This window comes from Triturus cristatus, chromosome 2_2, assembly GCF_964204655.1.
Source record: "Triturus cristatus chromosome 2_2, aTriCri1.1, whole genome shotgun sequence".
NCBI classification, from domain to species: Eukaryota; Metazoa; Chordata; class Amphibia; order Caudata; family Salamandridae; genus Triturus; species Triturus cristatus.
The window spans coordinates 873130227-873151727 of record NC_140582.1 but is presented as its reverse complement, the minus strand read 5'-3'; the positions used below and the strand labels follow the sequence as shown (position 1 = coordinate 873151727).

Sequence of the window (21501 nt, the reverse complement as noted above, 5' to 3'; positions counted from 1 at the left end):
TACTCGAGACTCGCCTGTTTCATGGGAACAATTGCTGTACGAAAGCTGTTTGTAAATACACTACACACCGCACATTAGAGACAAGCTGTATACTTTACACAAGAAATAGAAGTGTGCATTGCTGAAAAACACACAGTATTTGAAGTTTGTGTCAGAGGTGACACTCAAGTTTCTGGGTTCGAGAGGTGAGTAGCTCAGACCAGGCAGGTTTCAGGGTCGGAGAGGGCATCCCCATCAGCAGTGTACGCAATAAGGTGCCTGACCACAGCTGAGGTACAGGTCTTCCGATGCCTGGGTGAACTGGGCTAGAGATAGGCCAGAGTTCACACCATGCCTGCTGAAGGTTTGTGGCCACAGTAAGTATCTCACAACTGTAACCCACAACAAAGCAAATCCGATCACTGTCATGCCATTTTTTTTTTCCACTGAACAGTGCAGCAATATGTACAATTCTTGCTCAGGGTGTATGCATGCATTACATACTGTGAAGTTCTTTGCATGAGAATTTATTTGTGGTGCTAAAGGGCGCTACTCAAGGCATTGTCGAGCAGTGTCTTAAAAGGAAATAGAATGGCTATTCCTTTCTACTTTTTCACTATGCCTGTATTGGTACAATTATGTGAAATATTCTTAACTACAAGGCTTGGTGGATGGACAGACTACAAAGACTTGTTTTTTAGTTTTTGAAAAAAGTGGCTTTAGTACATAGGCAGGATAAAGCGCACATTTTGCTTCCTCTACCCTGCTGCTCTACACTTTCGTAATATTCCTTTTATCAAACGGATGTATTGAATTAACAGCAAATCACCCTGCCCCCAATCAAAAACCCAACCCACCCCATTTGATCTAACATTGCCTTACCCTTTCTCCAAAATTTCTTAACTCCATTTAAACTTTTCAAGGCCTATCAATCCATCTTGCTCCCCAATTGTCCCTGTGTTCCATCTTCAATTGAGATCTCCCTGTCCTGCACTGGGACTACCGTCTTCCAATTGCCTTAATCACCACCACTTCTTTAAAAATCGAGACCTACGGGTCTCTTAGGCAACTGGTTGCCATCAGCGCTGGTTTCCTCACCTAATTTTGACCTGTCAGGCACGCCTACCTACTTTGAACAGCTTTATCTAAACTTACATCACACTCACACGAGTACCAATTTTTTCTCCTAGTTTTAGGAGGTCCATGAGCAAGAAAGATCTGGGGCCCAAAGAGATCTGTGACTGCTAGTGTAGAAAGGTAGGATGACTTGCAGTGATTTTTGTTTCCTGTTTGTGGCCGGGTCAATTAAGGTTGTGTTTTTTTTTCCACAGTTGTTTCTTGTGGGCTCCTAAGGTTACTGGGATTCGTTGTTTGTATTTGTTGTTTTAGATTTAGGAGTCATCATATTGTTTGAGTGAGACCCTGAGTTTAGAGAGTTTTTAGATTATTGTGGGCATTCAAAGTAGGAGTTTCAGGTTTATTTCTCTATAATTGTTCAGTTGTTGGCTTGTGCTTCATATGCTGGGTGTTTTCTCCTTAGATTGGATAGGTCTACATATTACACCCACTTTATTTCCTTGAAGTCTTTTCTCCGTTGATAGTAAAAACCTCCCTTGAGCTGATTTGTTGTCCATCCCACCAACAACTCAATCAATGCCTTCCTATTGTGTTTGCTTTCCTGCAAAACCACTAATTTCCACAGACCCTAACTGCCCCAACATATAACCAACCTATATCACTCAAGTATCCTGCCACTGACCTCCCAGCTAATCAACCTCGCAAAAGCTACCCACATTCTAGTCAATTTCTGTGTCAGTAGTTGGCCAAATCATATCCAGCACCATTGACAAACCATCATGCTCACCCGTGACTCCTCCTTAGTTAATCAAGAACAAAGTCAACTACCCAAGGTTTACCACTATCCTGGCCCAAGTCTATACTTCACCCCTAATAGCTCAACTAAAGGTCCCACCACTATTCCCTGGAGTGTTTGCCTGACATGATGCTGGGAGAGAGGAAACTCTTGTACACCTTGCTTGCCTAACAAAGCGATACCAAAGGGGATGATGGACGGACCATTTCAGCAAATCAAACACTCACCCCCAGTGAACTGATCTGGGTTTAATCCAACATCATTCTTTAGCTCACTCCACCACCCCAGTTCAGACATGGCCATATGCAAATCAGTCTGACCCTGTGCCTCATGGGAACAGTCCAGCCCGAACTGCCAAGCCATGTCTTGTATGCACATAAAATGCTGTATATTGTCACACAAAGCCAAGGAGAAGAAGACAGCACCATGGTTTCTGGACCTTCTTTGGAAGACTAGGAACTGACTGCAATGAGAAAAAAAGAGAAACTGCCATGACTGGAGGAGAAAGAGTTTTGGCCCAACTGACTGAGACCTGCTTGGCATGGAGAATTGACACAAGGATACAGCTGCCCAGGAGAGATAAAGTCTGCAGTCCAGCTGATCTTTGGTGGACAAATGAATTGAATGAACAATTATATTGATCAATGTAATTTAAATACCAAAGGAAAGCAGCAGGTCTTGTGCCAGCTCCCCCTGAGGCTGTTGTGCAGCTCTTGCTGCCTGATTCAGTTTGTTTTCCTTGTGTCCCCCGTCCCTCTAGTCAGACGTTTTCCTTTTTGTATAGTTTAGTTGTGCCTCCTTCCCCTTGCTAGTCAACCTTTCTATTTTGCATTTGTGAGGCCACCCGTTCTTCAGCCGCTTCGTTTTTAGCCAACTTCACCGCCAACTGCCTCCCACCACCCCTCCTACCCCAGGACCTACTTAATGGAGGCTGCAGCATGGGGGCACCAAAGGCACGACAAAGGCATCTGTGCCTGAACCGCACTCAGTACCAGGACCCCACCAATAGACCTCCAATGAGCTACATTCCCTGAACCCCAGAAGAGACACCAATTGCTTCATGACCTCGCCTTCCCATGCCAGAACTGTTGCTTCACCTGCAACGTCAACCCTCCAATGGCTCCAAACCACCCAGGACTCGATGCTCCGATGCATGCTACTCAATGTTGGATCCCACTGCAAGCATGCCACTGAAGTCTGGGACACCATAAGCACCCTCGACCCCAACATGATGTTTATCACAGAAACTTGGCTTATGCCCTCATCGGCACCTGACCGCCACAGCGACACACCCCGGCTACAAGCTGCTATACAGCGACCACAATGACACCCTCCAATGCACCACCCCAGACGACGACAGCATGCCGATCATGAAACACCTCAACTTTCAGATCAAACTTGACGCAAAAACCACCATCAGAGGAAACCCTCAAATACAGACCCCTGTCCTAGCTTCTGCAATGCACCAATACACCAAATCTACAACCTAGAGAGAGAAGAAATCAACATCTCACTCACAGAGATCTTCAACACGTCCATCACGACAGCCACCATCCCCGCTGAATTGAAGCATGCGGAGGTCAAGCCTCTCCTGAAAAAACCCTCCACCGACCCAAGAGTACTCAAGAATTATCGACCCATTTCGCTACTCCGCTTTGCAGCCAAAATCTTGGAGAAAGCCATCAACTGCCAGCTCACAGAGTACCCCGAAGAGAACAACCATCTCGACATCTCCGAATCTGAACTCAGCTACGGACGACATCAAACGCCTCCTGGACCAAGGGGAAACAACAGCCCTCATCCTCCTTGACCTCTTGGCGGCCTCCGACACTGTCTCGCATTAACAGTCTGCACCACCTGGGCATCCAAGGGAATGCTCTCAACTGGATTCCCTCCTTCCTCTCCAGCCGAACACAGAGGATCCACCTACCACCTTTTTCTTATGAACCCAAGAACATCATCTGCAACGTCCCCCAGGGCTCTCTCCAACACCTACATGACACTCTAGCAGTTATCGCCTGCACTCACGGACTCAACCTCATCTCTCATGTCAACACGCAGCTCATCCTTTCCCTCACAGATGAAACCAACACCACCAGAGCCATCTTCCAGACCACCTTGTCCGACGTCGCCAAGTGGATGAAGGCCAACTGCCTAAATCTCAAGTCGGAGAAAATGGAGGTACTCATCTTCGGAAACAACCCTTCCCCCTGAGATGACTCTTGGTGGCCCACTGCACTCTGCCCCGCTTCTGCTCCCTCCAACCATACACAACCTCGGAATGATCCTGGACAGCCAATTAACCATGAAAAACCAAGGCAATGCAGTCTACTCCTCCTGCTTCCACACTCTCCTTATGCTTCGCAAGATCTTCTGCTGGATCCCCATCTCCACAAGGAAAACAGACACCCAGATCTCATCTTCAGTCTCCTCGACTACAGCAATGCACTCTACGCCGTACCCACCAAATAACTACTTAGATGCCTCCAGACCATCCAGAAAGCCGCAGCCAGACTCATCCTCAACCTACCCAGGAGAACCAGCACTACCTCACACCTCAGATCTCTCCACTGGCTCCCTGTAAGGAAAAGAATCCTCTTCAAACTCCTGACTCATGCCTTCTTGTCCCTCCACAACTCCGGGCCCGCCTACATCGACCACTGCCTAAAGTTCTATCGGCCCACCAGGGAATGCCACTCCACCTCCCTCGCCCTGGCTCAAACCCCACATATCCGCCGTAAAAGCTACCTCGCCACAAAGTCCTGGAATGATCTTTCCCTTCACCTATGCACCAGTCCTTCTGTTGAAGAATTCAGGAAAAAGCTCAAGACATGGCTCTTTGACCAAGGATGTGAGACCTAGTGACTGGAGGCTCCACGTGTGACAAGTCGCGCTTTACAAGAACTCCTTGATTGATTGAATGTTCCCTTCAGGGAGGCAGGTCTCAGGAGAACACTTTTCACCAGGAAGTCCTGCAGTACCAAGCAGGAAAATTACCATATAAGCAGGCGTGTGAATCGATGCAGAAGTGCCAGGTCAAATATGAACGATAGCCACATCACCACCTGGCAAATGTCCAGCTTTGGAATGCTGAGAGCCAGAAATGTGGTCTCATTCTTCACCCTGTTAGTATGAGTTATAAGGCCCACAAGAAGATGCTTGTGGGCCTTTTTGTCTGTTTCGCAACCACTTTTCTATTTTTGCAAGGGCAAACGCTACAAATATGTGATCATCCACATAGTGCTACGTAGTCCAGCGCTTCCAAAGCTGTGGGTCGTGAGATGATTTTTGGTGGGTTGATAAAGTCCAAGCAATAAATTAAGGCACCTTTAAATTCTATGTTTATCTTGTTACATTTGCAATGCTTCGAAGACAAATGGCAGGCTATGTCTTTTGACAAATTGGTGCCTATTCTTTTAAAGTGGGATGGGTGTTTACTTATCTTTCTCTGACTGCAAAGTGAGATAGTTTTTAAAGTGAGTTATGTGGCAACCTTGCTGGAGTTCAGGAAGTGCAAAAGAAAAGGTTTTAGGATGTCCTCTTTTTTTACAACACACAACAAAATGTAACTACCTGTAAATAAAGTATATGAATTCAGTAGTTGGGAAAGCAAAAATGAAGCTCATTCTTGTAATCCCGAAGTGAGCTGGAAACAGGATCAAAACAAATCAAGGAACTTTACTTTGTGACTGGCAAATTATAAATATTCACAGAAACCAGATTTCCACACATTATCTTTTGAGTGCCAAATAGTTTTATCAGTAAAACTGTACGTCTCTGCACAGCAAGTGGTGTTTCAAAGGAAAATGTGATGCCTGTAAATTACAATGCATTGCCACCCAATGTTTTAGTAACAATAAAAAATCGTCTCTTATGTCCATTAATGGTAGGTGGATCACAAAGATTTGCCATTTTAAAAAGTGGGTCATGAAGTGGGCGGTGCAGAAGACTGTGCTGGATGGGCGCCAGGGCCTACCTTAATTTGTGTCATGCTCAGATGGAGGCAAGGGTGGTCATCAGAGAGTCTTGCTATTGAAGCATTTGTATTCACATTTTGGTTGTCTTGTTCAGTACCATAGGCAAAAAACAATAAAATACTGAAAACAAAAAATAAGTGGGACGATGTTTGAAATTGGGTTACTGGTTGGCTGGGGAATAAGCCCTGGTCAAGCAGCAAACACAATCCTAGTCAGACTAAAGGGCCACCAAGCCCTATATTAACCTGCACTCACACTGTGGTAGCTTGGCACAGAGCAGTCAGACGTAACTTAAAGGCAATGTATAATCTTTTTGTGCAACGCTTCAAACAGTAAAAGAGTGAAAGCCCCACACAAAGAGACTGCACACCAGGTTAGAAAGATAGCTCTGCTTTTAATAAATAAAACAAGACAAAAACAACAACAATCCAATTAGCAGAACTGGAGCTAATATTTTTTTTAATTGATAGTGAAAAATAGTACCAAAATGCACAAAGTGCTATTGGGGATATCTGGCCATGCAGGACACGAATGCACAAAGTCACAAGTATAAGTCAACCACGATGGACTAAGGACTGGCTACAGGGACCCAGTTAGGCCCGCTGAACAAAGTACCTTAAATCATGGTTACGGAGCGTGGTGTGGATCCCCGTCATAGATGCAGGCGCAGCAGAAGCAATGCATTTGTTCCAAGATATGGCGAGGCTGTGGGGCGAGGTCCTGTGGTGTAGATGTGGAGGATCCTGACGACGAGGCTTGGGATAAGAAGTCTGTTGTAGAAGATGTGAGGCGCAGATGAGGCGATGGGTAATTCCAATGAGTGGTGAGGCTGCGATGCAGAGTTTAGTCATTGTCGTCGAGGCTCCCATTGACGAGAGATACAAGGAGCTTGACCTGGGAAAAGCGTCATACAGCAGCGGTCCCGAAGGCGATCCGCCAGTCTCAAGATGTGGGAGGTGAGTCTTGTGCGATGGTTCCAATCCACGCAGCAGCAGAGATGTGTCACTTCTAAACGGCGATGCGTGGCACAGTCGAGGAGGGGCCATAGGTTCTGCTTGGGGATGTGTTGCTGAGCAGAGAAGATGCATCGGCTCTGCGGGCAAGCACCTTAGGCCCGCTTCCAAGGGTTCAAGACTGGAGTGACACGACTTGGCAGGGTAGACTCACAAATGTCAGAGTCCAGATGCAGGGGTTGGAAGAGTGTTATGTCCCTGAAGCTTCAGATCAGGAGGCCAGCCAGCGAAACCTTGTAGTCATTCTGAGTTCTGGGGTCAAGTGATGCAAGTCCAGGCCTTCTCACTAAGGCAAGATGGAGGCACACAGCAGACCAGCAGAGTGCAGTCCAGAAGAGTGGCAGTCCTTCATGCAGGCAGAGTATTCACAGGTTCAGAAGTGGACTGACTTTGTAGTGTCGGACGTCCAGTACAGATACCCAATTGTGCCTTTGAGGTGGGAGAGACTTCAAAGACATGCCTTTGAAGTACACAGAGATCCTCCCTTCCTGCCCTGGCTGCAGACTCAGTACAGGGTTTGAGGGGGATAAGCAGCCGTTTGTGTGTGGATAGGACACAGCCTATTCAGGTGTAAACGAGGCTATGCCCAACTCCTCCCTCCCATCTGCCATATTGGCCAAACGGGCTGATAAGTAACTTTTAACAGTGCATATAGCAAAGCTTTGCTGGACCAAAGATGATATGAACTATCATCATCAGTCAGTCTTGCCAGGAAAGAGGCAACCTGTTTTCCTTCTCATCAGGTGACAATTTTGGACCAATAACCTGAAAACATTTACCTGATAGAAGGATGGTGGGAAGCCAGAAGGACATGTACTACTTCTGAAGGAAGATTAAAAATGTCTTAGATGATTCTGCTCAATCTCCACAAATAAAGTGTACATTATTATGGAGGTTCGGGACAGCAAGTCTTCTGTATAAGTTTGCCCTGATGTTTAGGGAATCCACAAGATAATGAACTTACAGGGAGTCCTGTGAAACATCAGTCACTGCCACGGTCTAAGAGCCTCTACACGGAGGGTATGAAACCTCAATCTTCCCTGCTTTTTGTACAACCACATTGCAGTCATGTTGTGCGTCATCACCTGGATAAACTTGTCCTTGATGGAAGGGAGAAAAGCTTGTAAGGTCAGCAGGATCCCGCCTAACTCCCAAAGATGTATGGGATGATATTGCTCCATTGAAAACCAAAACAAATGGCCGCACCTAATCTAGGTGATGGGTCAAGGAGAATGGTCACCCACATCACCCATTACTGAAGATCCTGGTCTGCCTCAGTAGACAAACTGATTCTGTAAAAAAGACACTGCCAGTGCAGAGCCAACTGCAGTTGCAGATTCAACTGAAGTGTCATAATACAGTGAGAAACATGCTCATTTCTACACACCGGTCCAGCATGACACTCTCCTCTGAAGCTTTTAAGTTTTCAGGAGAAGAAGAGGCTGGATGGGTTCGTAGAGTGCAGTCACCATTTGGACAGAAGCCTTATATCTCAGAGAGATGCTCTTATGTCAAAGACCGAAGTGAAGGTAAAAAAATAGTACACATACCATGAAGCCACAGGACTCTCATATGACTTGCTGATGGTGGCGGCCATCTTGAATACCTAGAGTATAAGTTCCTCATTTTCCGTAGCATCTTACCTAAAGCCCTGACTTTATGCTGGAAGTCAGACTTCCTGTTATTCGAGAAGTCTGTGCAAGAAATCTTTGAAATCATCAAAGAAATATTCTCACACTACACTTTCAATGGATATAGGGCCTGATTTAGATCTTGGTGTATAGGATACTATGACAAAAACGTGATGGAAATCCCGTCTGCTGTATTGCAAGAATCATAAGATATAATGCATTTGTAATATGGCAGACAGGCTATCCGTCATGTTTGTGACAGAGTATCCCATCCGCCGAGATCTAAATCAGACTCATGGACTTGCACTTGTTATTTCCCAATAGAGTTATACATTACGATTACAGGCTCTTTTTTACACTTAGTTCATTTTCATTAGGAGCCATCCCTCAGGATAATGAACACTATTTTTCCACCTTACTATTTTCCCCAGGAGTCCTTCATTAGAATTACAATCTCACTGCAGTTGATCATTCACAAGAAGAGCTTCATTTGGATTACAAACTCAATCTTTCACTATATTATTTTGCACCAGAGGTTTCCAGCTAGCGTAAGAACTTAATAATTAATAGAATGCTTTCATATGAGAAGTCAGTAGAATTATATGAGCACAGAATTGATGTGGCCAGTCAAGTATTGTATGGTAATTCTGAATATATGATTATTAAGAGTGTAGACTAAATCATATTAATGAATTTATTTTATATTGCAGTTATCAGCCAATAATACTAAATGTAAGCAAACCACTGAAATTTAGTTCACAACAGGGAAGGTTGGTCTCTTTAGCAAGCAACAAATAGTATCCCAGAGAGCGGTTTTCAGTTACCATATCAACTATCACTTCATTAAAGCTCAGTAGCAATATAGAGTTTATTTTAAAAATAGAGAGTGGCAAGTACAGGGAGTGTTAGAAGAGAGTGTTAGCAGATACAGCAAATATGGTATCAGACGTTAACTTCCAAGGTCAACAATAGCCAAACTAGCAGCCCTGGTCTGTGCAGGTAACAGCGGTGGGGTGGTGGGGCCGGGTAAGGGGGGGATTTCGAGGGATGATGCCAAGGGAAAATTAATTATTTATTTAATTTTCCCTCTGCACCGTCCCTCGGAAATCCCCCCTTACCCGGGCCCACCACTGTTACCTGCACGGACCGCAGCTGCAAACTAATACTAAAAGTCTTCTTTTGTTTCCAGATATCTGCACAGCTGCAGTACAGAGCAAGCTCAGCTTTGCAGCCAGGCAGAGTGACAATATCCAGTGTCTCGTCACATTCTCTTTTCCCCAGGTCTACTATTAACCAACACAGTAGCAGTATGAGGTTGGCTGGGAGTTTGAAAAGGTGTGGTGACTTACATCAGTCCTGCTGGACCTAAACTGCAAGGTTAGTGCATCTTGAAATGAAGGAATAGCACATGACAAAGGGTTTGAGTCAACAGCATGGTGTATGATGCCAGAACAAGACACCTCAGAACTGTGAGGCTGGAACAGAAGCTTGAAACATCAGCATTATTTACTGAATGTCCCTGACTAGTTGTGGGGTGGGAAGGACTTCAGGGCAATTGTGTTTGATAGCACAGCTAAAGCAAATTCCCTGCACAGGTAGATGATGGGATCTGGGCTCATGGATGCCAAACCCCAGGGTTGAGTGTAACAACACTTATCTGCAAGTGGTCAAAAACTAGCTCAGGCAAGCCCACCTCCTTCAGCCAGTCATCAAGGTAGGAAAATATATGTATCCCTGACCAATGTAGAAGGGCCGTAACCATGATATTAACCTCATACGGACTCAGAAGTGCTGATGGCATGACTGTGAATTGGAAGTGGTTAGACCTCACTGCAGTGGTGAGATATTTTGTTTGGAAGTGCATGCCCAGGAATACCATACAGTGGTCGAGGTCCAAGGTCAAAAGCACCTGAACCCATTCAGAGAGTAACAATCTTGGGTACTATTTCAACCAGTTGCTTAGTGAGCAGCACCAGCAGTTCTTTGATCAGAATACTGGCATGATCCACTGATGTTTGAGTGTAAATTTTGTAGGCATAAGAATTGGTGTCCATGTAAGGAAGACCATAACCAACTGGAGGACCCACTGGCCTATAATAGAGTGAATGAAAGGAAAGCAAGGCTTCATCTTGCCACCCATTGGTCTCAATTGTTTACTCTAGGATGAACTAAAAACATTGGGAAGTTGTGCCTGGAGAAGAGGATGAGGAATGTTTCTCCTGTTGCTAACCTTGCCCCCTGCACAACCGGTGCCCCAGCAGTAACAGAAAACACTGCATTGTCTGCTGCATTTGCTGCAAGGGCTTCTGCTGATGGAATGAACGATCCCTTGATTATCCACTGAATTGTTGCTGCTGCCGATGGAACATGATGAACATCTGAAAGGAACCAGATGAGCGAGTCATAACTCTACTGCCCTTGAAGTGCTGTAAGGCTGCATCAGATATTTCACAAAAAACTCAGACTCATAAAAGGGCATATCTATAAGTGAAGCTTGGACATCTTCAGAGAAGCCACTGGTACTCATCCAAATATTCAATCCATTAAGGACTATACAGAATCCGTGGTTTCACTTCAGAATATAGGATGTATTTTGCAGCATCCTGTCCATAGTGTACTAGCTGACGAAAAGTGTTGTGGAGATCTCCAAGCAATGCAAGTAAAAATGCATGTGCCATATTCCACAGTGCATGCATATAGTTACATGGAAAACAAACAGCATTCAAGGAACGCAGTACCAAAGTTGCGGAGGAAAAAAGCATTTCGCCTACAGCAACAATTGTCTCTGATTCCCTATTGGACAGATTAGCCGGTAAAGAGTTTGGATTGACCTTACTTGTGAAGTCCAGCATTACTAGACTTTCTAGAGTTGGATGCTGTGTCTGACATGTGGGTATAGAGCAACTCACTGTGAGGGCTGAGCAAGGCTGAGACCAAGCTAACTGAATCAGGTTGGCTAAGGCTGTGAAGAATATTAACAACAGCTCTGAGCCAGCCGGCCTCACTTGCAAAATTTCTGTCAGGTGGAAAGCATTGGTCTCCTCAGGGGTGAATTGTAATTAGAGGAATTATGCAGCCCTTCAAACTACCATCACAAAAGAGGCATATTCTTGTGCTTGCCAGGGGTGAAACTCTGGCAGATTCCAGGAGTTGTCTAACCCACTTTTTAAAAGTTAAGATAAAGGTCAGCATTCGTAAAGAGGGGTGGTAGCAAATTATCTGTAATCGTGTTCTTGTGAAACAAGTTGAAAGCCTTCTATTGCATCCAAGTCCGATCCAAAATTGTACTTCATCCTTCAGCAATACGGCTATTAGGGCAGAGAAACCAGTAGAGAGTCCTCATTAACCTGAGGATTTACTTTAGTAAAGGTATACCTCTACATTGAATGAGCTTTTGCAGAGAACTGTTTTGGGCCAGATGCCGGAGCTGGGGATATTTTTGAAACTATTGTCAGTGAAGAAACAGCTGCTGATGTATACAGCAAGAAAGCTTTCAAAACTACGACTCTGATGTAGTTTTACAAGGTTAGCTTTCCCACCTACTGGTGACGCAGGTGAACTTCGTTCAGTGCACCAGCTCTGAATGTGAAATACAGGGTATAATAGTCCTGCAGAACCTCATCAATATATGGTTGAAGTGAAGTCATTGCTTTTGGGTTATTAACAATCCCTAACATGGGATTAAGGGCACAGTGATAACAGTAAACCTATTCCGTTCTTCACAATACCAAACACACTGCAATAAAAATAATGGACATTAATTACTAAAAAGTAATTATTATAAATAGGGCAAACCTGTTTTTTAATACATCTAAAATAACCACTAAGTATATCATAAAACAGCATGAAGGTTGTAAACAACGAGAATAAAATTATTGAAATGTCATCCAAAAAACTTAAAACACATAAACCTACTTCTATGAGCTACCCTGGGAGAGCATGTAGTGTAACTTGTAATCCAGAGTTTCTTAGGAAGAAGTGACACGCTGCATACCTTGTTGTCAGCTCAAGCTGTTGTTATAGAAAGAGTGGTGAAAGGAAGTGTTCTCTGTAAAAGGCAAACACGAGCTGTGTTGGCAGCCTCCCTTGGGGACTTGGCTCTTATCAGTGTCTTATCAGGCAAGATGCAGCTATTACAGCAGTTTCTGTTTCCAATCTAGTGCCTGGGGAGAGCACATGGTGAGGAATCTGATTATAAATATCCATTAGAGATTGCCTTTGGGTGGAAAGCCAAGTGGCAGCTTGCTGTATGTGGTCTGGGAGTGTCCCATGATTCACACCTACTGATTGACAATCCTAGATACAATGACAAAAGTAATGGGAATCCCGATAGAGGCTCACCCAAAATGGATGTTGTTGGGGGTATCTCTGAGGTAGGACTGCAATAATGCACAGAAGATCTTTGTTGGCATTGGGTGTATGTTGTCCACACGTGATATTGCATGTCACTGGAGGTCTAAAGTACCCCCCCTCCCCTCCCAGTAATAGAAATGTTGAGTGGGATGAATCATTTCTCCATCTCAGATACCAACATATATATATATGATAACTATAATCCTGTCATCTACCTGTCCTGAAGAGATCCCACTATCCCTACAGGGATCGAAACGTCGTCGACAATCATTTCTAAACTCCCTTATATTTATTATTTAAATGTTGGAGTATGAAATGCTTTACTGACTTTTTGTTACTACTTACTTTCCTGCACGAAAAAGTCACCTTTTAATCACTTGCCTGGGTTCCGGAAATCGGCTGATTTCCCTTTTACCCTGCCACAGCAAAAAACTCCCTCATTGGTTTCACTATTCTTTTGTTTAATATTAAATTGTATTGACTAATATTTTTGCATTGTCTTTATACATTAACCCAATTTTTCATTGGACTAACTGCGGTATTTTATTTTACTCTGTTTGAATGGGACCACTGTTCCTTATAAATATTAACTGCAAGAGTGGTTATGCTAGTAAACATAAACGACAGATGCTGATACATGATCCGCTGACATTCATTTATAATCGTAGGTGGGAATAGTAATTAAGGAAAATCTGTCAGTCGAATGGAATTTCCCTATCGATAAGATCATGCAAAGGGGGGAACAATTATTCCTAAAAGCATTAAACACCCTGATCACGTATACAAATGAATTCTTTAAAAAATCTAGAGAATGTGTGTGTTCATGGTGTGAGGGAAAGCAATACCTGCTCGCTTTATGGGTTATTGCAATCGTGGATATAAAAAATGAGATTTTCGTGGAGAAAAATACGAGGAGTAGATTCTAAAATGCTCTTGTTCCAGGCCCTAAAGTTGTGAATTCTCAGCCGATTAGTAATCCACAGATGTAGAGTTAGTGGAATCAGGTCTACACTTAAAGCATGCAAACACAAGGAGGTGATGGGCGGGGTGCTGAAACTTTTCAGTCACTCACCTCCAGTCACAGATCTGGGTTGAATCCATCATCGTTCACACTTAAAGTATACCACGTTTATAGTTCCACGTGCAGTCCTCTGGATTTTTATTAACCTCAACAATAAAACAATCTAACAAACTCCTGAGTACAGCCATGCAACTCACAGACACACAAACTGCTGTGAGACTCTGTCTCTCAGTTGCTTGAGAGCCAGATATCGGGGCAAAGCTGATGAAGCCAGCCTTTAAAGCTCTGTTTGAGTAAGGCTATACGAAGGGGTTCTTGCTACAGAATGCACGTGAATCCGCCAAGCCGACATCTCTACCTCAAATAAGGAAGTATAAATGACCATCTTATTTGTGTCAGTGACGTAAGGCGCTCAATAAGCTTGGTAGTATGGTAGAGAATATTGTCAGAATAAAGTCGGACTTAAATATTGAGTCCTAAATATGATTTACATATATATCACCCAATTGAAGTTAATAAATCCTACACACAATGGGGCACCATTTTTGAATATTTAGGACAGTATCTTGCTTACTATATTTCTGTAGATGATATTCTGACTTACAACCAACCTTGAACCCTTTGTTCCAGTGTCAGTCACATTTCACTCGAGGTAGCCCCCTTGCAAATAAAGATGTTCTTCGAGGTTCCTCTTTTAAGGAGAGGTCGTGTCCAGAGGTGCTGCAGTAGCCCCACCCATAAACTGACAGTGCTCAGTAAGGTAGACGATGTGGTTCTTTCACTGCATTGTGTAACCAAGATTAGGAAACAGCTGACATGAGCAGGGAGCACACAGAGAAATGGCAGAGCCCCTGAAAAGGGACATTTTTGTAGGAGGGACCTGTCCCCTCAATCAAAACAACAGACGCAGGGTCAATACCTCGCCAGCAGGATAATGCATTCATCTGTCATATTGTCTTCTCCCATCAAAGGTCCACTCACCCCATAGACTTCTTCTGCCTGATTGACAACTGCCAAAATCTAAACTGCCCGGTTTGTTTTGTTGTGCAACCATCATTATGCAGGAAAGAAATCAGGAAAACGATAAAAACTATGTACACACTTATGTCTTGGCTATGTACTATAACTTGTTTTGTGAATGTTGTTTGAATACTCTGTTTTTTCAAAACTCAAAAAAGTAGCTGAATGGAATGATTAAGTTGTGCTAATTTGGCGTAATATTTTTCGGTTTGCTGTATCCCATTGTGATTATAACATCTACATTGTAAATACGCATTGACAAAGCCAATAGGGCTAGCTTCGAAAAGCTAACTCCTGCAAGCACAAGTATGCAAAATTACAAATAGGAAGCATTCGAGGAGGATTGTGAAGTGATATTTTTAAATATTGGTTTATGCGGTTCATAACCTTTTGTTTTCTGGCAAAAGGAAGTGATTCTTTGCTCATCTCTCCACAAACACTACGTACCTTTATAATTTAAGGTATCCTTGTTGTTTCTTTATTAATTGTTTCTTTTCTTGTTGCTTTGCCTTTCTACCTTTATTTTTTCCATTCACCTGTATCCATTCTCTTCGGTCACTATCACTTCTTTCCATTACCACTTTACCATTCTTCCAGTGAATAGTTTTTACTGGTGCCCATTTTGTGTTTTCCAGCTATCAATTTCACTTCCTCCCTGCTATTATTCCCTTCTTTCCATGTACTATTGTTTCTGCCCGCTCTTTCTATTTGAACCACCGTTTCCATGTGCTTCCTTTGGCACCCACTTCTCCCATCTCCATTCACCCCACTATTCCTTACTCCTTTTCCATCTAAATAAACCCTGTAATGACCTCCAGTTTCTATTCTGTTATTGATCCTATCACTAAAGTTAATATTGTCATTCTTTCTTAAGTAGTGTAGGAATGTTTGCAGTAACTAGGTTACTGCTGTACATGTATTGATTAGGAAGGTGAATGACAAACATGTTGCTGTTTATCCTTATAGGTGGCTGTGATAAACATGCCTAGTGGTAGTAGGGTAACTTTCAGAATCCTCTAGTGGGTGGACCAATGCCCTCCATTGGATGTGCCCGATAGCCAATGTGTGAATGTGTGTGGTAATAAGAAATGATTCACCAGGCAGATGAGCAAAGTGAGGAAAGATCAGTCTCATCTAGAACACAACAGAATGAGATGTTCAAAAAGGGGAAGATGCTGAGGGAAAGCTATTGAGACCTGACTCTTCTGGTAGGGTGGGAGATCTGCACAACAGAGCTTGTTCTTAGAAATGGTTCACCCAGGATGGGACTGGACCTGAAACAGACCCCACAAGGGGATTATATGAGCACTAGGTCTAGCTTCAGCACAGTTGCTATTACCATTTGTGGTAATAAAAAGGCTCAAGACCTGGCAGACACAGGCATAACACAGGAACCTGCATTCTGTACAGCACAGGGTGGCCCCCAACCCTACAGGGCGGCACATTAAGCTCATGGCAATGAATATATGTGAGATATTGGAGATTCAGGGACCCATTCTGCAGGTGTGGACCATTACTTTGAGTTATGCTACTGCTGGCAGATTGCATTCTGCGGAGCAACAGAGAAAGAGAACAGTAGTTGGTCCGGAGATGCAAGTAACCATTAAGGCAACAGCCTCAGTTGGTAGGCCCAGTGCCAAGCCTGTTTGCTACCTTCAGCAGGGGCATAGCTTAGTCAGTGAGATGCGGAAGGATGAGAATCTCCAATTCCTCAAATGAAAAAAGCAGTGGACTACAGGGTAGAGAGATGAGATGACCAAGGCTCAGGAAGGACTGTTTCTATGAGGAACAGGGTCAGCGCCGATTTACATTAGGTAGGCCTAAATCTAGCGTGGCACAGTGGGTGAAAAACAATAGATTAAAATAGTACCCCGAGCGATTGCTACTGGTTAGACTATTTGCACGCATTCATCCCGTCACCTTTTGGGTTCTTGATTTCCAGTAGTATTCCATGAAAAATTAGACTAGTGCAGCTTCCTAGCCGACTACTGCCAATGCTTTTGAATTTCAAAAAGTAGCATATTTGAATCCATTAAAGGAGTACTTCTCTGGGTGTGAATGTGCTACTTTATTGGTAATCTGGTCACTATATATATTGAAGATACGGATACTAAAAATGAAAAAGTTAAAATCTCTTAGTGAAATGAGAATAAGAAAAAAAACTAGCATAGACATAGCAGGCCTGACTGAGGTTCCACAGATACAACTAGCAAACCAAGAATCCATTTGAGGGGTGTCATACCCCAAACAGCACCACTAAAGCTGCACCCCTGCCCATGCCTCCTGGGCCTGATAGGTCTCCCTGGGAACTCATGACTACTGTCACTTACAAAATAACAACCTCATGTCCCTACACTGGGATCACTTATTTAAAATGTATTTCCACTGCACGCGCTCTTCCATGTCTATGCTACAAGAAGCACTGATGGTAGAGTTGTCAAATTGGCTAAGTGGCCAGAGTTCCTTGATTCTATTCTCTGCCTTTTACAAATTATTTGAGTGACTGGCAGCCCCATGCACTAAGCACAAGTCGCAAACAAAGGAGGGTGCACAGGTAAATTAATAGGCAAACCGAGTCAAAGCTGAGCCATGGGTCTGGCTTGGCTATTCGAGTCTGTGCATGAGCCGAGCCATGAAAACCTTTGGCATGTATATTATGCAACAAACCTAATTTAAAAATCTAAAACATTCTTTTCAAAATTCCCAAGAGTATATAGGTTTTATCACTGCATAGACAGTCGTTATTTAAACGTTTTTAGAACGATTCATGGCTGGGACCCAAAGGACAATGCCATAAGTGAACTGAGAGGCAAGTCAGTAGTCTATAAACCCTACATGTGGCCTGGATTCTTTTTATAGAAGGAGCAAATTTACATGCTTACTATATTAAATATAAGAGGTGCATGTACAGCGAACATCCTAAACTCAAGTATTTAATAGTGAACTCATATGTGGTAATAAAGAAAAAAGAGGCTCTGAAATAAAATATTTGCCAAGCAGCACAGAATTTGGATATGCGGTGAAATGGCTATTCATTCACGTTTATCGGGTTTCACATTTTTAAATTCAACCGCATATGGGTATCTCCGTTTCTCTCTCCCGCTCTCCATTTCTCTCTCTCTCCCGTTTACATCAAAGGTCGCTGTTTTGTCTTTCATTCTATGGCTCATAAAGACAAAAACCGACACAGAGATAGCAGACCCGACTTGGCCCCCCAGACCTAACTAACAAGGCAACAATGCCTTTATTCAGGGGGTGTCACAACTCAAGCACCCCCTTGAAGCTACGCCCCTGTCCATTTGTCTTGTATGGGTGCTGTCAGTGCAGGCTCTAGGGCGGTGCGATCGGTGCCACCGCACCGGGCGTTTACTTGGAAAGGGCGCCCTGTTTGCAAATATATTATGGCTTGAAAATCACCTGCTGTCTCGTTAGAGACGGAGTTTTGTCTAGGGGAAGTTTGACTCCTCGTAAGTTAGCTCAGACGGTTATTATGCCTGCTGCTAAAAACGTGTGTCGTGCAGATCACAAAGTGTATATAATGTTAATAGGTAAATGGGTTACTGCAATTGTCAGAGAGATATTTTTGTTACTTGCGGTTTATAAGTTAGAATCCTAATATAGAAGAGTGAGGTATTAACTGTCATCAAAGGTCTGCATGCAAACTGCAGGGTTTATATTAGACCTACATGTTTTTTGTGCGGCTTTTCCTTAACCTGATCTTGCAAAAAGGGTTCATTTGGGGAGAAATTAACTATTGCTATTAAAGAGCACCCCTAACAATTAGTGGTATGTTTTAAATTACGAACTTGTGCTTTTCCAGACCAAGGACTATATCTGCCTATCAGTATGGATGACATGCCACTCCTACATCTTGTAATCCTCTGTCTAATGTAACGTTTCCTATACACCGATTTATACCTGAGATTGTCTCTGTTAAATGTGTGTATGATGTAAAGTGCTCCGACACCTCACACTGGTATGAGTGGCGCTATAAAACTAAATGAATCTGTCGCTCAGGGCGCCACCAGTGCTAAGGCCAGCCCTACGTGCTGTCCTTTGTGTTTATGGTATGCCAGAACCTACAATGCAACTAACAAGTCTTATTAGAATTAGGCATCATGAATATCACATTTCCATGATCTATTCAATGGGGCACTGACAGAGATCATTGCACAGCGCCGACATGTCCTTTGTGCAAGGTGTTGGCTCCTTAAAGCAGGTAGGGACAATGCTGGCTCCACGCAGGAGTACCCATAGCAGGAGCTCAGTAAGTGTGAAGGTCTGATCCAGGATTCCAGGATAGGACACTGAAAGGGAAGTAAAGGACTCAGGCTCTCCCGAGAAACCCTAGTTCACTAGCATCCGCCTCTGCAGAATCCCCCCGTCCCCACTCCACCCCATTCACCCACCATTTGCAATGTAGCAATGCTGAGGAAGGACACATTAGCAATCTCCTGCTTAAAGGGGCATATAGATGTTCCAAAGGTAGTTCTAAATCTATGTGTCAAGAGTTAAACTCTCCTCCTCAGGAATGCAGGCAATAAGCTCACACTGTCACAGGGCCAGTTTCCACAGCTGCCATCTTGTGCCATGGCAGATCTGGGAAATCCAAAAGTGATGCCAATAACAACAGCATATCCACACATTCGGAAACAATTTGGAGTCCTGCTACCTTACAAGAAACATACACCTGCACTCGACATTTTAACAGGGATGTCAGTGTCGGGCCTGGTCATGACATGACTGGAACGTTAGTGACTGGGCCTGTAAGCTTCCCACTCACATCCCTGAACAGGTAAAAATCCCTATTCACCAAATATATGGTACCCTGCCAACACTGCCCAGTGTACGTGGCCAAGGGCACAGATGATAATAGACTGCTCAGCCAATAAAAAAAACAGTTTTGATGCACCTCCATGTCCCGAGAGCCAGGCTCTGAGCATCAATGTCAAATGTAGTCCTATGTTTACGGTGCAAACGCAGGCTTTTGTGTGTGCTGATGCTAAAATTAATTCTGGATACCAGATTCACTTCAATAGGTCCAATCGGGGCAGGGGTACAGGTGGACATTTACTCCCAATGTCATTGTTAGTCTATAGGATTAGTTAGGTACCCTGAACAGCATGCTGAAAGAGGTGCATGCCACACGGTGATATCTATGCAGATGGTATCAACAGCCAGCATCACTGCCATATTCGCCTATGTTTATCTATAAATGAAATCGTTGCCTGAAGGATGACCTCAGAAAACGTGTTCACAGCTTGTGTCTCGCATGATTGGTGTTCAGTGGCCTGGCTTGCTCTGGCTGCTGAGTGCAAACTGCTATAAAAGGTCTATATGAACATACGATGTCCGGCCCTCAGAACTTTGGCACTGTACAGCTTGAGTGGAGATAAAACATGAGTACTATCTTTATGTGGCTATAGTGGAGAAGAAAAATCAAAACCCCCTTTAAAAAGCATCTAAACAACAAAGATGAATGTTAATTCAATGACCGACACTGACCTGCGAGTTCGGCTGAAGAACTCCCCTGCCTTCGGCTGTAAAGACTCAAGAGGTCTGCCAGGCCCGGCAGCGATCTGCGATGGACGTGCAACTTTACAAACCCTTACAAAATACATTCAGCTGCTACAGGAGTGGGGACTATTACCAGTAATTGTGCATGTGTTCAACACAGATGTCTGCACCTCTATGTAGCTGAGACTTCACTACAGAAGGCACAGCAATGTAGTCAATATACAGTTAAAAAGCTGTCCTAGTTCAGAGCACGGGGTGAGGCAATGGCAGGGGCAGGACTAGACAGGAGGTCTTGTTCCTCTCTTCCCTGTAGTGGCAAAAGCCCAAGGAGCACTGCGGGCATTAACACGCATGAACCCCCTGCTGCCATGCACATTTCAGAGCAGGTTTCCCGCCTGCATGCACACACAATAACACCCTGCTGGTTCGGTGGCACTCGCCGTTGAGATGCTGCAGCTCTGTGAATAGCAGCTTCTTGTATTCCAATCAATGGCATTCAATCAATGAGCCTCTAAAACAAATATTCAATTCTGCGACAGCCCTGCCGATATGCACACCGATCACCTGCCGGTAAGACTGATGCGCACACTGCACTTACACGTCGGACACGAACAAGAACATGGAAATTCCATACATTTAGCCAGTCCTACCGTTACGGTTAGTTATAAAAGCAGTGAAGAACAATCGTACATTTCGGATAAATCAGAAAGTATTAAACATAAAAAAGTCGCCACATTATATATGGGCTTCAGTACCCCCTGACGTATGTTGTGAGGATACTGCAAGTCAGCAAAGAGTTCCATGAGCACAGAGGAACAAAGCCAACGGCCGAGTTTCTGTACAAGGGCCTGGGACTTGGAGGAATACCATGGCATTTCTATGTCCCAGAAGTGTCTGCAATGCGGGTCATTCCTGGTGTGGGAATACAATGTACTTTACATGACACATGGAGAAGAGTGGCTCAATGATTAGAGCGGCAGACCCTGATGCAGAGGTCTAGCCCGGGACCAGGGTTCAATTCCCCGCCTCGGCGGGTCTTGGGCTCAAAATTCCACGGACCTGATAATTCTCGCCTCGGTGCCATTCCAATCATGGAGTCCCACTCTGCAACTCTGGG

At 44.0% G+C, this 21501-nt stretch overlaps 1 protein-coding gene across 3 annotated transcripts in view; it reads right to left on the bottom strand.

The window, feature by feature from the left end:
* ARAP2 (ArfGAP with RhoGAP domain, ankyrin repeat and PH domain 2) overlaps positions 1-21501 on the bottom strand; it is a 1345662-nt gene that overhangs the window by 862550 nt on the left and 461611 nt on the right. The window lies entirely within an intron of this gene.